Here is a 17,893-nt window from a genome sequence, read left to right on the forward strand (position 1 = left end):
GGAAAGATGAGCTGTTAAGGTAAGGAGCTCAATATTAAGTAACTTACAAGCAATCCTTCGAAGATTGTACTTTCTTGAATTTTTCCCCAGCTCCTTGAAACAGTTCAGCAGGACCTTAAGCCAGGCTCTGCCTTGTCCAATGACAAAATCAAAGAACTCTATTGCTTCACTGAGGACATCAGGCTCTGAGCCAATTGGAGAGACTGCATTCATGCTTTGTATTATGCTAACATAGATGCAGCCCTTGCCCCTTTTGAACAGAAACAATGCAGCAAGAAGACATCAGTAAAAGGTCTGACAGATGAAAGGGAAAGGACGTGCCCCACCACGAAATACAACAGGAGATAATGGAGAGTGAGCTCGATAGAGGGATTATTCAGCAGCATAAGATTCTGGCTTAGAGGACCTGGACACAATTTGTTGGTCCTCTCTTCAGTCCCTGGGTGATCTTGGACTAGTCAGACACTCTGCCTCCCCTTTGAAAAAGGCAGCAGGCAGAGCTTCCCTGCCTCACTGCATGTCTGTGAGGATGTTCTCAGGCATGACACTACATAAGGCCCCACAGACATACTGCCAGTTTGTGGGGAAGAGACACCGGTAGAGCAGTGGACCTGGGTGTCACACAGCACCTCCAATACTCCCTTCCCTCCCTCCATTCTCAAAGGTATTTATTTAACTGAAGATGCAAATACTCCCTCTCTTATAGGTCAGATGTACCTTTCACTTTAGGAGCTTACAAAGGATTCAGCTAGCAGATCTTTAAAACTAAAACATAAAACTCTGTCCTTTGTCACCCACTAAAAGTCAATAAATTATGTTTTAAGACCCATTTTCTAGTTACCTAGAAAATCCAAGTAATTTACTGACAATCACAATATAGCTTATAATAAATAAATGTCTTTTAACAACGGATGTCTCCTTACATTTTCCACTGGAACTTGGTATATTAGTGATAAAATAATTCCAGAAATAGCCAGATACAGGACAATTGCTAAAGTCCACTATAACATACGGGATTTAAGCAAGTACCAGTAGTTGTGCCTCGCTCCTAGATTACATGTGCGCTTGCTGAGTTCGGTAGCAAAAGTGTCACCAAGTGTAACAACAGCAGGACTGAATTCCTGTGCAGGTCTGACCATCATTTGCTGGTTAGTTGTGAGCCAGAGGGCCATGGCTACAGAAAGCCCAGCTTTCTGTCAAGGCCTTGCACTTCATCTGGATCACAGTATAACGTGAGCAGTGATAAAGACGACAGCCTGACTGTACTGTCAGAGATCATTAGTGGGCACTGAGAGCAATGCACAACGAAAGCAACTCGTCACGTAAAAGCAACAGAATATGTTTGTCTAAGCAACATTTTTAATGTAAATTAAAATGTACACATCTCACTCATCCAAAATTAAAAAGCAACACAGAAATCCAGTCTATCATTATATTGGTTTGTTACTTCTGAAGATGTATTCCCATTCTTAAAAAAGTCTCGAGTGTGCATAAATATCATGTAATAGTTGCAAGAGGAACATTCTGTCTTCTCAGAAACTGGTTGAAGTACTTAAGGATGCAGAAAAGGAGTAACTTAAAAAACAAAAACAAAACAAAACCCCACACCACTTTTCTGCATTTCTCTATGTATTACCTTGCAGTAAAGCAGCAGACATTAGATATTTGTTGAGGCAGAAAGAATTAACTTGCTCTGAGCACGTGGTCACACGTCAGCTGCCTTCAGAAGTACGTGACGATCAGCCCCCTCAGCAAGGTCTCAAGCATGATGAGGAAGATATCAGGAGTGCAAATGTTAGGTAAGTAATTGAACACTACCACCATTATAGTACCCGAGGACATATTGAAAACAAGTCTTTGCTCTGACACCATTTTTTTCCTAAACATTTTGGTTGAACTACAGTTGGTCACTGGCTGGCCCACTTTGCCTGCATGATATCTGGGCCCCCAGAATAAATTTTGTGGTCCTTGGCAATATGACTGGGTGGGAAATCAATTAAGTAATGGGAAAAAATCTTTACTGTCCTAGAAATACACAAATTTCAACGCTGGGTATGTCAGGACTACAGGATACAGGCACAGGCAACAACAGACAAGATGCAATCAAGTGCCTTAGCTGAACCACCACAGCCAGCTCCCAGAAAAGAAACAGCTAGGCAGTTTGTAGCTGAGGGGCTGATTTATTTGGGGTACAAAAGCCATATGCCCTCTGTTTCACAAGCATGGCTCTCCTCTGCCCATATCCTTCAGTGATTCCTCGTGCACATCTGCAGTTTGTACATCCTGGGCCAAGCAGTGAGGCTGCAGGGGGCATGGAGACAGTTCTGTACTCCCCTTGCTGCTTCAGCTCAGAGACACCAATACAGAAACTCCTAAATGGCTCAGGCTATGCAGAGACCTTAGAGACTGTTTTCATGTAAAAAGCTTTATGTTGGAAACTGGTTAGCCAGCTTTAACTATGAATCAGGTTTATGTTGCTGTATTTCCTCCAGAGCATTCACCTTTGGGGCAAGAATGCTGTACAGGTGTTTTGGCTTTCAATCCCACGTGTTTGATAAGAGATAGTGTATGGCAGCAGGCTTCCCTTATGGTAACACCACCTTTTCACCCCTTTCCCAGGGCAGCTAAGCTTTTGGTGAGAGCTAATTCTTATCCTGCAAGTGCATCAGCATATTGCAATGAAAAAAACACAAATTTAGTTTTCTTATTTCAAAAACACAGAAGCTCTCGTCTGCGCACACCAAATGAAGACAAGAATAATTTTCTCCCAGCCTGCACCACATAGGTGACAAATATTAGGGCCCAAGCAATCCAACCACAGCTAATTCCCAGAGCTGCAGGTGCAGCACCAGCCAGTCAGCACAACACAAGGCAGTGCAAGTACCTTGCTGAACTAAAACAGGGCAGTAGAAGAAGTAAAATATATACAGTTAATGTAGGTAAGCTCTTCCAAATAGCAATCTGTTGTTTAAGTAACTTCTGTCTAAGCCCTTGGCTGCTCCTTCCTATGAAATATTAAACCAACCCTTTATTAATGAAGAAAAATAATCTTTTTGTCTAAATTCCTTGCCTTTTTTTTTTTTCCAAGATGCTTCAGTTCATTGTGTTTGACCTTCTCTACCTACTCAACAAATCCTTGTATTTTAACTTTCATAGTTTGACCTTTCTTACTGTCAGTTGCTTGCTTGTTAACACTGACCACACCACCCAAAGGCCTCTCAGGAAAAATAAAAATCAAATTAAACTTTGAAGGACTTACAGAGAAGAGATGCTTTAGCTTACATTATCTGATTCTCTGTTGTACCTCAAAGGGTACAACACATTAGTTCCCTATATTTGTCATATTGTTTCTTCACATCAAAACAATTCTTGAACAAAATAAATTTGACACGTCCTGTCATGAAATAATCTGAAATTTATCCTGTGCAAGAGGGAAGGAAAGATGGGAAAGGCTGCTATCGATCGTTTGGCTTCATAGGAACAGCATCATCTCCTGCCTGGGCTAGAATAGTTGTGTTTGTTTATTTATTTTTCTACCCATCTATCTATTTATTTAAACACCTACCTGTTTATTTATGTAGGATGCATAAATAAAAGTCTTACATTGATAACATAACACAAAATTAACAAAGTATTTGAAGAGCAAAAACTGAGCATGAATGGATGCAAGAAGAGACAAACCAAGGGACATCCCTTAGATACTTTCTAACAGTTCTGAGCAAAATTATCTTCACATTCCTTTGGAGTTGAGGTTCTCTCTGTACTGTATACTATGCAACTCTATGGCCTAGAGGATAATTTGGATTTATGCAGCCTGCTAAACTCTTGCAGTGGATATTGCCTCTACATTTAAACTCCATGAACACTCAAATGTGCCTACCTGTTAAGTAAGGGCTGAGTCTACCACATTTGTTCACCTAATGCCTGGCCCTATCTGTAAGCAAGCAACAAACTGTCGGTAGCTCTAGTGTAGATGCATGCAGAAGCTGCGCTTTGCTTTGTGAGAGCAACAGCTGAGACGAGACAGTATTTGTTACCCAAGCAAATACAGCTTTTTTAATCTAATACATATAGAATATAAGTTGTCTTTTAAAATACTGTGGGGATCTTGGAGTACCTAGTATGAATAATGGAAAAAGGTGCTTGGCAGTTAGGAGCAGTATTTGCACAATTTTAATTTCTGACGTTCTTATAGGTATAACTGAATTTTTTAGTGCAATTACATGCAAGACTCTGCAAGTTAACATTGGTAGAATTTCTTCCTAAAATATTGTATTAGCCCACTGAAAAGAGACTGAGAGCAAAGAGATAGGGAGGAAATAATTTTTCAGCAAATCAAAGTGTAAGTAATATGAAATATTGATCTGAAATCATAAACCCATGAGAATCCTTTTTTTTTAAAAAAAAAATCTTCCTGGACTGGACAGCATATCCTTTCACATAAAGTGTTAAAATCTTCTATATGATACCTGGTCTCATCAACTCCAGTCTGATCTATTAATAATTACTTCTTAGAGATGCAGCAGTAGCTGGGAAAGCTAAATGTGGTGGTATATCTGGTAGGTTTTTCCTTCATATTAATCCCTTTCATGTGTGAATTAAAGCCAGAGGCTATGGAAGTTAATTCTATGCTGGCCATGCTAGAACTATAATAATCTGTGAAAACTGCAACCTTAACAAAGAGAATTAATCACTGCTCACATGTATGGGCTTGTGAAACTGAGCAGAGGTTTACATCAGTAGGAAATACATTTTTCTTATGCTGATTGAAGGACATGAATCTACGTGCTCACTCATTACCTTGGCACCATGAAATAAGGATTAAAAAAAATAAACCTTTTTACCGCCTTTCCAAAAGAAATTTGACTTGCAAAGCCACTTGAAATACAAAGTTGAAACATTTACGTGTGGAGGATTAAACGAAGGAAGGGAATTTCGTAAGTCAGGCTCTTACTGAGCCACTGCAGAGAAAGTGGCTGGCAGCAAGGCTGACAGTGTATTTACCCCAATATGCAGCTACATTCCCGCTCCAATCAGTGTCATTAAATTCAATGCAGAGACAGTACAGAGTCAGAGAAGATCATTGGTGATCCAGGAAGCTCAGAATACATCCTGGGAGCTGGTTACTAAAAGTCTCTGAAGCTAGGTCAGAATTGACATCTCCCTGACACTAAGGATCCTTCATACAACACTTATTCAGAGCACAAAGTCCATCTTGGCAAGTGTCCAGCTGAGCAACAGAACAGTCACTCAGCATTAACTTGTAAGATCCTAGTGGTTAAAGTAGCCATCAGGGGACCTGCTACAGATTCAAGCTACTCTTTCATTTCCTAGGCACGTGCATTCATCTGCGTACACACTGAACAGTCCCTGTTTTGGCTGCGGGATGAAACCATGCTGTTGTGTAGCTGGCAGGAGCTGTGGGGCAAAGGAGGCTGAGCTAAAAGGGAGACTGGTGCTAGCCTGGCAGTGAGATCACTTAGCTGGAGCAAAGTCCTAGGGAGTCTGGTCTAAGCTGTCATTCCTCATACAGTTGTTGGTGCTAAATTCGTTTTATCCTAGATAGTCAGAGATTGAAGGGGAACAGTTTTAGGCAGCAAGCACCACGTTGCTTTGCACTTATGGTCTTCGCCTATTTTCCCTCCCCTTCCAGCTCACTGTTTATATCCCTCGCTGTATGTTTGCCAAAAGCAACCCGAAAGTTAGGGTGCTCTTTTAGGATCTATAGGATGCAAGACTAAATCCCTTTGACCTGAGATGGGAAGTGATGCAGACAGCTCCATTCTTAGGTAAATGCTCTAACTATTAGACAATTATACAAAACAAAGGAAATAGAGCTCCCAGTTCCTTTTGTAGGCAAGCAGCCATGGTTGCTGGGCTTTGTTCTCAATTACTTTCTTCCTGCAAATGCATTAATTGCATTCAGAGACTTCAGCATTAGACCAAACCCCTCTCTGTCTCATTTCTGAACTGCTGTTGCACTCTGTAAAGTGCTAAGCAGGCAGACCTTAAGTTCTTCAGAGCGAGGGTTGCCTTTTGCTCTGTATTTGGGCTGCTTTCACGTAGGATCATTTAAATACCCTAGAAGATCTGGACCTAAGTGCCTGTAAAATATCACAGAATTCACCAGTGGAGGAAAGAACCAAGCAGAGGAATTTCCAGTCTTTAGTCAATTATTAATCTGTAAGAACATCTACTCCTAAGAGTACCAGTCTCACACTACACCCAGGTTCAAATCTTCAATAATTTACTTCGATTTACAGAACTTTAAATTATTAAGATGAGACCCACTTTTAATTCTTTGTACATCTATTGAGGATCACTTATTTTCACTACGTCTATTAATTATTTTTGCTTGTTTTCCTTTAGTAATGCAATGATTTATATAACCTTGACCTTTGCCCCCCCTACATTTCCATTCAAATTCCGCCAGACATTCCTCATACTCAAAACACAAGCAAGCACATGCCTTTTTTTTTGTTTTTTCTGTTAGGAAACCAAGAATATACAGTGTCTACAAGAAATTATGTTTCTACAACAGCGCTTCATAGATCTCCTTTCTAGTCGCTACAGGCACTGTAAAAAGTATGTCATTTATCCCTGCAGCCAGAAAGCATTTGTAGATATTTAGAACAGACACACAAAGCTGAACTGCTCAAATCTTCAGTGACAGGCCAGGCCAGTAAACTGCCATGATGTATACCATGATCCATGAGTTGAGACCCTACTTATTTTAAAGAAAAATGCCTTGACTGAGCAGCTCTGAAGCGACAAAACTCTCAACACTTGCAGGGGACATCCTTCACAGCTCTTCTGCTGATTCTGGGTTTTACTGTCAGCTTTCCCAACCTGCTACAGTGCATTAGACTGCACAGGAATTTGCTCACGAGTCATAAAAGCATATGCTGTTCTGCAACAAGATGATAATTACAGTCGGGTCTCAGTGCCATGAGCAGCACATAGAAGAGGATTGCAATTCCTCTTGGGTTAAACTGGAAAATCTCTGTTTGTAGGCTCAGGCTCAATATGTAACTAAAGCAGCAAAGACCTCAGCAGCTTTGATTCATAGGCACTTTCATGAGCTTTTTTTGCTTGTTTGTTATGCCCGTGGCTTCCACAAAGCCAGCCTGTAAGTACACAACACGCCACACACAAGGGAGAGAGTTCAGCAGAGGGGGTTTACTCATCCTCCCCGCCTGTACTTTCCACAGCCCCTAGGACAGTTTTATTTCTGGACAAGTGACTGAGTTGTGAGTCACAGGTAAAGCACTGCCAGCTTGTGAGTGGCCACAAAATGATCAGGATGAGTAACGGTGTGGACAATGAGATTAAAAGAAAGATGGAGAGGGGCTGAAATGAAGGGACCTGCCTCCCAGACTGAACCAACTAGGCAATTATATGAGACAGCAAAAATTCCCTACATCTTTGTCACGCTTTTCAATAATTTAGCATGTAAGTTTCTTTGCAACTCAGGGTAAGTCATAGAAATCACAGGAAAACTTTAAAACAGGAGAGGGTCTTCTAAGGCACAAAGTGGCCAATGCCACATCATTCAGATAAAGACACAAAACCTTTTCATATTCTTATGGGAACACCTGCATTTAAAAACAAAACCAAATCAGATCCTTTTTAATCTCCAGGTGCTGGCAGCTGCCTTATGCCACAATGAATGAGAGCTTACACCCTTTGCATAAATAAAGACTGAAATGATGGGTATTATCACTATCCATATAAACACTCAATCGTTTTTTGATTCCCACTGCTACAGTGTTTGCTTTGCTTCAGGCTCAGGACTTCCACTGTTCAGCTGAGCGCCACATTGCACTTCACTTGTAACACGATTGTGCCCTACCAGGGATATTTTATATGGGACAGGCATGTTGTGGCAACACCAAGCCTCTATGCACGCTGAATCATATTACCTTCATTGGGCACAACACCAGGCATCACACCTGCCAAAACTCAGGGATGATGCTGCATGACCACATCTCATACTGTAACTACACATTCAGTTTTACTGGGTGTTGAAAAGCTTCACTGTGTTCTCTAGAGTCTGTTTACACTGTATCTGTAACTCAAGAAGAATCAGACTCAGAACACGCCTCATAAAACAAGCCCCTTGATGTGACAAGTCAAATAACAAAATTAATCTGATGGGTTACTAAGGAAGGTTCTTAAGGATCACAAAGCGTTTCTCAAATACTCAGCATTTATTTAGAAAGGGTGACTTCCTGGAGCTACACTTTCTTTACCTTTCCCACAATGGAGCCATTGGTTTTCTAACTTAACTTACACATTTGGAAGTATTTTCTAATACTATTTGTAGGCTGATCCAGCAGAAGATGACTCAGTAGTTAGGATGCTGGCCTGAGACTCAAGACTCACAGGGTGCCTGCTTTGCAATGGATTCACTCTGGATTTTAAGAAAATCATTGAATCTCTCTATGTTCCTTTAATGCATCATGATGATAATGTGTCTAGTTGACAGGGTTGCTACAAAGACATTCTTTGGATCAGTGTGGCAGCAATAGTCATGTAAACTTGTAAGACACATTTAGGGTAGAAAAGGAAGAAGAACCAGTAATCACTACTGGAGAGAAACTGTTCAGCCTTCCATATACTGGTGAGGAGCATTGTTTACCGGGTATTGAGAAGAATGCCCAAGAAAAAAGTCCCAATCCGGCTAAAACCCACAATGTGACTGAGTCCACTGGGATTATAATTTGCTTTTCTGTATTTAAAATAAGAGCAGCAGAGTCTGAAGTAGATTTTGAAATCTTGTCCTGGGGACAGGGCTGTCAGCTGGCAGGTGTAGCATAAATCTGTCCAGTTCCCCATGATCTTACACCATTATGTAACATTATAAAACTTATTTGCCTTTCACCTCCAGAGCACAGAGTTATACACGAGATCTTCCCCCACTGCCAAGGCACTGCATGGCCCTACCTGCAGTTATTAACTGGGATCATCTTTCTCTTACATGTCCAGGCTTTTCCTTTCTGATGTGGACTGGTTTGATTCCCACAAATGAGCCCAAAAGCAAATAATTACGCTCTTTGCATTTTGTATGGAAAGCAGCCTGTTCTGTCCAAAAAGGCTGGATGCTGCTTGTGGAGAGTGTGGGAATTGGGCAAAGGGGACTCTTCTCGTCCTTTATGAGAGTTTGGTGCTGGATACAATATTAAACTCCTGGAAAAAGAACATGCCAGTAAAAACCACACAGGCCTGAGCTTGATTAGAGCCTGTTTTTTCAGTATCTCAATCCTATTCTAATCCAAAGAGAATGGATTTATTTACTTCCCCCCCACCTTGCATTTTGAATAAACAAAGCTTTGTTGCACTTGGGAGAAATCTAGAGCTTGAGTAATGACCACAGAAAACTAACTTTCAAAAATTTCAGAGAGCAGCGTGGAAGCGCACTCCAGGACACTATCTAATCAGGTCTGCTAGTTAACTGGGTTTTTAATTTAAGGAGTGTGGGGTCCAGCATTCTCAGACTTCTGATTCTTTTAACCATTTATATATACTTGGATCATGTTTATCCTTGCATTGTCTAGCGTATGCACTCTCCCTACCCTAAATATCCCACCTGCATAGCCTCATAATAACCTTTCAGATACTTCATAGCACTAAAGCTTTGCTAGATGTAGCAGCACTAACTGCTTAGCTCTGCTTTTGCAGAGTTAATTCCTTTCCCAGATCCTGTTATTAAAATGTGGAATGAAAAGTGCCAAGTGAGTGGAGTAATTTTCTTCCTACAGAAAGGTCAAAGCTGGGAAAACATCAGCTACAGTGATGTGCAAAGGTTATCGTTCCAAATAGAGCTTGTTAATTAAAGATGTAGGGCTTCTAATCACATCAAATGGAACAACTCCACTGACACTGGGAGGAGTCAGGTTCATAAGACAATCTCTCTGTTAAGGGCCGAGCAGTCCTAGAAAGAAAATAAACAGTAGATGGAAGCTTTACTGCACAGAAGATGCAAGTAGTGTAAAAAGCATACATGCCTCCAGCCTTGAATGTGGGATACCTCTACCTGGTGTCTGTATCAATCTTTCTGAAACATGCCATGAGGAGTTCAGTCTTTTGTAGAATTTGTAGGTTTTTGCAGGTTTTTTTTTTTTTTATTTTTTTATTTTTTTATTTTTTTTTTTTTTATTTCAGGAGCACATGGGCTTTCAATGTTTCTCTTAAAGCCTCAGCTCCAGGAGGTAAATGATTATGTGGAAAGTTCATGCCTCATTTGAAATTATAGAAAAGAGTTTCTAGTCTTACAGCTATACTGAGAAAAAAAAATGGGAGGGAAAAAAAAAAAAGAATCCCTAAGGTTCAAAATCAGTAGGGTAAAAAGGTCTAATCTCAAATGTAAGCCTGATTCTTCATTTTTTTTACATTTGGGAGCAATAAACACTAATGACATGAAATTACAGGAGCACCAGCTACAATCAAGAACTGTATGATACCTTTGTCATGACAAAGGCATTAACGCAGCTTCCCGGCACATTTTCCAGCTTTCGTCCTCCCAGTCCTCAGCATTTAAATGCTTTCGATCAGAAACAGGCTTTATCTTCCTTCTGCCAACAGAGACTGGAAGCTGACTTGGCAGAGCACAGCGCCCACCATGCTCTCTCTCCCTTCTGGCTATAGGTGAAGAGACCTCTTTACACTCAGAGCCAACTTCTCCATTCAGTTGATTCTCTGCTAGTTTAAGTTACTCTGCCTTCTCTCCAGTGAAAGAGCAGAAGTTGGCACAGGGCTGCAAAATACTTTGCAACTCTTCAACATGAAAGATATCCTTAAAGAGGAGGTGTAATTATTAACCCGTGAGCTAGAGGAGACTGTCTGAGAACCTGGAAGCAAACCTAAAACTTGTAAGCAAGATCAAACTAGGCACCTGAGGGAGGGTGGAGGGGGACAATAAAAATGTATTTCACAGGGTAGAAAGGCAACAGCAGTCTTGTTAGTGCATGCTAATAAATGTACCCATTTCTCTAATTTTCCATCTGAAAATTAAGGTTATTATGAGGCACGTATTTCCTTTGTCATACTTCACCGAAACACCTGAAGCCAGACTCTGCTACGTGATACTCAGCATCTCACAGCTTGCACCTCTAGGTATCATATTAAAATTAGTCCCGCATTTATTGGTTTATTCTCACTGTGGTGTAAAATGCACGTTTGTGCATATCTAACTAACAACTGATAAACAACGTGAACAAAGCAAGCCTTTGTGGATAAAGATGATTTGTTATTTATCAGGTACATTCACGTCCTGCATTTGCTAGAGCTCAGTTGTTCGCCCACAGGGCTCAGTAACAGCAGTTGGGTGCCCCGAGGCTGGACTGGTCCTTCTCCAAAGCCTCTGTCTTGCACATGAGTTTTTCCGTCTGCCTCACACATTTCAGCAACACCTCAAAGTTCCAAACAGGATCTGCATCAGCTTGTGCCTTACACAAATTAAAAGCCATTCCCCAGCTTGAATAAGCAAGGAACAAATGAACACCCTCATATTCCTTTGCTGTCATTTACCTGCCTTCCTGCTCTCTGCTGTCCCTCGAGCTCTGGGCAGCAGAGCAGTGGGCTTTCCCAGGTCTACCCTCCAGGCTGCAGTCATGCACCTCCTCTCCTGTGTTTCTGCTCCTCAGTTGGACATATCCTGCTGCTTCTCCACTGGGGAAAAACGGCCACACCACTAGAAAACCACAGGCTCTACGTGACTGACAACCAGTCCAGCCTCCTTGCTGCAATCCACAGGGCAGGAGGCACATCTCAGCAGGGCTGTGTGGGACAATGAAACGGGGATTTGTAAACAGCTTCCCCCCCTGGCTTTTTTTTAAGCTTAATCTCCAGCATCCAAAAGGAATATTTCATTTCCCATCAGACCAATGCTCTCCTGTACCTGCTATGGAGCCCCATAGGACCTGCAGCAGGAATGCCACATCCCTTGATGCAGTCTAATCAGCACCAGGATGGCAGCTCCTGGAAAAGGCCATCCAGATAGATGCAGACTGAATTTGAGTAAAAGCATTCAAAAAACAAAATGAAATGAGAAAATACTTTGAATTAGAATATGAATAAATATTGGAACAAGAGAATTTCCTGTTATTTAACCTTTCATAACATCATGGCAGCCTGGCTACACCTTCTAAAGTAGCCATATGGGCAAGTCACACACAAAAAAAAAAGTAAGGTAAACCAAATCATGTTATTAAAATTTTACCTTAAGCAAAGCTCTATGGGAATCTGACTTGTTTCATCCCCTAGTATTTATGTTGTGCTTCCTAACAAATACAAACCAGACCCAATTCTTTTGCAACAAGGCTCTGATCTAGGATGAATTATACTTTCAGCTCTGTCACCATTCTCATCTACTACACTGGGTGGCAAATTATACAACCACTCTGTGCTTCAGTTTCATGGTCTGCCCGACAACGATAGTTTTGCCAGCCTCCTTTGGACAAGATCCCCATGATATCTTTATGAGAAGGCTCACTTGAGCATGAAGCAGAGCCTTCTCCCCCAGTTGCAAGTGGCACACTGAGGGTTATGCATGCCAGTTGGGTGGCATCATTACAAGGGGGCATATTTTAGACCTGCTGTTTTAGGGAAAATGGGCAGCTGAGTATGGTACAATGAGCGTATCTGAAACAACAATGAAATTTCCCTTTCCAGCAGGGGAGATCTGTCCTTTCTTCCACACCCAGGAGGACAAATGTCTCCTATGGTTACACTGACAGAGACCAAATTAAATAGTAGCCCTCACTGTCTCCATAATTAATATTCTTTCCTCACACAGCTTCTGCCTCCTTTGATAACTTAAACAACAGCTGTAATGAGCCGTCCTCTGTGCTTAAGTTTATTTCTTAGTCATAGCTTTAAAAATCTGAAACCTTTAGTTTGTTCCATGACTTTCAACCATATCCTTCCACAAAGTACAAACAAGTCGGTCAGCCACCACAACCTGCTCCCTTGTGGACAGAAATCCTGCGTCTTGACACAGTTACAACACATTTGAATGGCTATTCTCACTCATTGGATTCAAATAACATTTAAAGGTAAGGGAGCAGATCACCAGAGGTGATGCTTTAGCAGTGTTTTGAGTTACCATTCACTGCAATGAAAGGATAGTCAACAACATGCAGACAAGGGGGGAAGACATTAACCTCCTATCCCCACCAGAAATGCTTGCTCCAGCAGGATGTTTTGGAATTAAGCCACTGTTGTGTCCACATCACTCATGCAGCGTTGTTCAAAACATAAAAGAAAAATCCCACCCACTGGATGAACTCCCTTAACGAGAATCTCTGTCCATCTGGACAGAGCTGCCTCCCAGCACAAGCAGGATTAGTTTCATGGTGGCTGCATGGCTGCCAGGTATTGTAAAGCTGAAATCCCTGTTTGGACTTATTTGGAGCACAAGGCCCAGGACAGCAGACCAAAAAAAAAAAAAAAAAGTTGTATTAAAAATAAATACTCTGAGAGGAAAGTATCAGCTGTCTCATCAGTATAGCATAACCATGCACTTGTTTTATAACTGTTTATTAATAAGCAAATTATAAAAAATAATGACTTTCCTTTTTTTTTCTTGAGATAAGAAAAAGCTATTTCATTGCTCAAGGCAAGATCCTATTATTGCTAAGTCTTCTTCTGTTGTAAGATACTGTTAGCTTTCCATATCTCTTATTTGTTCTTACACCTTTTGAAAGTTGTGCCATGAATACTGACTGAAAAAAATCCTATGATATCTATAAAGTTAAAGAAGAAATCAAGCAGGGAATGTGCTCATAAAAGGATGTTTTGATAAGTAGTTGTGATTTTCTGGAGAGCAAATGAGGGTGAGCAACAGCAGTGTCTTACTCCGATATTCAGTCAAAAAGGGTGCAAACATTTTGCACAGAAGAAGCATAGGAGATGTACAGGAAAGGCGAAAAGCACAAAAAGAAATTCCAGGCCAAAACTAAGTTACTCTCACTTGCCTTTCCAGATTCACTTCCCACCTCACCAGAAGCCTTCTGCTTTTTTTTTTTATCCCTGCTGTCATCAATTTTATCTGCCCTCTTACTGTGCAGCACCTATGTTGCCCTTCTCACTTTCATGCCTGATGAGTGTCTCTGTAAAAGTGTGGATTAACTGGTCAAAGGCAACAGGAGGTTCAAGACATTATTCTCTGCTAAAGAAGATACTTACATTTTTAAAAAAATCAATTGCTCAAGGGCATAATTTTATCCGTTTTTTTTCTTAAGTAAACTAGGGGTAGCTCCTTGTCAGATGTTTCACAAATGGGTACCTACATCCAAGTGTCATAGACATAAGAAAAACCATCATCAACCACTGGTGCACACAGACACAAAAAAGGATATGCTGGCACACTCTGCAGGTTTGCAGTGTGGAAGAAACCTGTTCCCTTTATATGGACACCTTGCCTCATTTTCCTGGGCAAAGAGCTTTTCCCCACTCATGAATGTCTAAAATATTTCTCTCACTTTTCCTACAAGCCAGGGTAGATCCAATACACACAGCTGTCATGAAAAGACATATTTCCCTCTACCTTTGCTAAAACTGAACAAAGAGACATTTTTAGGAGTATTCCATTCAGTAACACCTAATTAAGTAGTAGTACCTCTCTTCTTTGGGTTACTGGCAAAATCCGCACATGTAGGTTTAAAACAAACAAAACAAAACCAACAAGAACAAAAAAACAACCCCACACATTAAGGAGGTTGAGTATGCTTTTCATTAAGAAACTGACAGAAATAATGTAACTGGACTTTTTTTTTTTATTTTCCTTAAAACATGCAGCTGCTCTCACATGCTACTCAAATCCAATGACTTAATAACATATCTTGTCATATGTCATTTCGCAACTACAGGTACTCATACATGTCCAAACACTGTGGCACATAGTGTTATACATTTATTACATAAATCGTCACATCCTGATGAAGCTACCTTTAATATTCCAAATGTGTCAAAGCTGCTGTTCAGTTAGCAAAACCCTCAATAATATCAGAAAAAAAAAACAGATGAACAAAGGTGCTAACATTTTTCACAGCTGGAATTTCTTTTCACTAAATTATGCTTGTACATCAAGAAAACATTTATCCCAGATCAGTAGAGGTATATCACTCAGGGTCTTGCAAACCACATTCAGAGCTACTTGTGGAACTCAAGGGCCAAGATGGCTTTCAAATTCCTACAAAACCAAGCTATTCCCAAACAGTGTTTCAGAATGTCTTTCAAAGAGTATTTTGTTTTCAACAAAATACGTATTTCTCAAATCAAAATAGCTCTCTGGAAGAGTTTAGTGGAGACAAGTCCATTTCTGCCTCAGTGAAGGTAGATACTTCCAGGTGTACATCTTCAGCAGGGGAGTGCTCCAAAGCTGCACTACAGCAAAAATGTGCTGGGATTTATCTCTGCTGAGACCATGTACCAAGGTGCCTTGCCTTCAGCTTGTTATTCTAATATCAAAGTGGTTTTGTAGCACATATCTCAGGGAAAGCCACCTCAGATCCTGCCAACATGGCACTCCTCACAAGAATTTCAGTCTCATTAAATAAAAATGAAGCTTGAGCTGTGCCTGCATCCTTCACTTCGACAATAGATAGAAAATTATGTGCAGTCAAGCATACAACTACTGCCCTGCCAGAGAAATCCACACACAGCAATGAGCTGGACTTGAGGAAACACTGTGCATCCAGATGGACACAAAACTGTGGTAATGGTGAAGAAAGCAGGGAGGGATGTTATACAGAAATTTAGTGCCATTAGAAGGATGGAACACAATGTATGCCAACTGCCCTGGCAGGGCTCAACCACCAGATATTAAAAATCACTGTTCTTTATATAAGAAAAGAGCTATTCCTGTTATTGTTAAGGCTTTCAAATATGCATTGCTGCTCACTTTTTCTTCCTTCGCAGTTCAGATAATAGTCTCATCCTAACAGTTCTCTACAGTTTAGCAAGTCTAGATTAATTTTTATTTGTTTGGTAAGTAATCCTTAATAAAAGAGCTATAAACAACATGAATGGCTGTGGCTGAGGAAACTGGAAGTCACATACGATGCACTGTCAAACAAATGCACCGTAATAGACTTCTCAAAGCAAAACAAGCCTGTAACAGACTTTATGTTTTGTGCAGGATCCTTAGCATGGGGTTGCTTGTACAGGACTACAGAAGTGTGCTAAAATACCTTAATCTGTGAACTGCTCACTTGCCCAACATGAGCACAGTAAGAAAACACTGTTATCAAAGAGGAGGCAAAGACACACAGGCTGTTTTTTATTAGCATTTCAGAAAAAGAAATAAAATTTGCAGAATTTCGTCACTTACTGTCCTGTAGGCTGACATAGGATCTTAATCACCTCTCACAGAAATTACTACAGGACTCCTATGCTATCACCCCCAGAGACAGAACCTCTGTCTTTATTACTCAGAAAGATGCAGACATATCTGGTGGTACTGAACTCAGAGATTACCTTGTCTAGCATCAAGAAGCATGCCCAGATAAATCCTTTGGTGTCATCCGCAAACTTACTACGATATCATATATCACTATGATATTGTCCTATGGATGGAGGTGACTGTGACAACCTTTTCCTTGGCACCTGCAGCTGTGACCCAACAGGTAAGTGAACAGCAGCAGCCAGATCTGACCCCACAGCAAAGAAAGCAGGAGTTTGGTGTGTCAAAGGGAAGAATCTCAAAACCTGATGCAGAATGCCATGTGATGAATGAATGTTATCTGCTGTGGCAGACGGAAAGGTAGTTGTTGCATGAATCGGGAATTCCTGTATGACCTTTTTGTTTCATCAGTTAAAAAAGAAAAAAAAAATGCAAGCAAGCTTCTTTACTAGACCACAGTATTTTGATTTTTTTATACTGAGAATTAGTATCTTTCTCTCTTGAAACAGGGATGAAAACACAGAAGCCTAGTTTGACTGAAGACTCAGTCTTTAAAATTTTTATAAGTGTATTCAGCAGCATGAATTGGTACTGCTCTATCACTCTGTGAGGAGAAAAAAAACCTAACAAGCACCCACACACATGCCACAGTAGCACCTCTTCTTCTCCCTTCCTCAACGCATCCCTCACGACATTAACCTTTGACAGAATCTCAGCCTGGGCACCAAAATAATAGCTCTTGGTTTGTGGAAGCATTAGCACTGTTTTTTATATATATATAGATAGATAGATATACACACACATATATACACATTTTTTTTATATGTATATATATGTAAATATTAATAATGCATCAAAAGTAGTAATAGAATTTATATATTTGAGTATATTAAATCATATATAAAAATATATAGCATTAGCACTTCAGACAATGTGCCATATATATTAATAAAAATCATGTCTCTGTGTGTACATATACATGCATAAAAATAATATACAACTTTGCCTGTGGAATTTCACAACTTGCAACTTGATCTGTAGGTTTCACACTGGACTGAGCTTTTATGAATGCCTGAGGCTGTGCAGGGAACATGCAGTTGTGTGCACAGCCTGGGGATCCACTCCAGGAACACCTAAAGGCAAATGTCCATGTCAGCAGGAGCTGACAGATGTAGGCAGAACCTGATTTGCCTAAAGCTTGTGAGTGAATGCTGGAAAAGACACCTTTAGAAAAGGTTTCTATGACTCTGGCCTATTATCAAGCCAGTAAAATACTTATTTTTATTCAAAATTACATGAAAACCTGAAGTCTATGTGTTCTAACTTTAGACACATGGATAATCACAGCACTTCTGGAAAAATCCCTAGTTTTGTTAAATTGGTGAACTCAGGGTCCATTTCCCATTTCAGCTTGTATTTTGCTTTAGTGTTTCCACAAATTTAGGAGCCTTCTTACTGACAGTTGGTAAATGCTGATAGCAAACTGCA

General features: G+C 40.5%; 1 long non-coding RNA gene across 1 annotated transcript in view; it reads right to left on the bottom strand.

Annotated features, from left to right (window-relative positions):
* The window catches only part of LOC110361772 (uncharacterized), a 36,871-nt gene extending 24,830 nt beyond the window's left edge, over nt 1-12,041 (bottom strand). Inside the window, exon 1 of the long non-coding RNA XR_010470208.1 lies at nt 11,530-12,041. This is a non-coding gene — a long non-coding RNA (uncharacterized LOC110361772). The remainder of the gene's footprint in view (nt 1-11,529) is intronic.
* Between the last annotated feature and the right edge of the window lie 5,852 nt (nt 12,042-17,893).

The sequence above is a fragment of the Columba livia genome, chromosome 2 (assembly GCF_036013475.1).
Source record: "Columba livia isolate bColLiv1 breed racing homer chromosome 2, bColLiv1.pat.W.v2, whole genome shotgun sequence".
Classification (NCBI taxonomy): Eukaryota; Metazoa; Chordata; class Aves; order Columbiformes; family Columbidae; genus Columba; species Columba livia.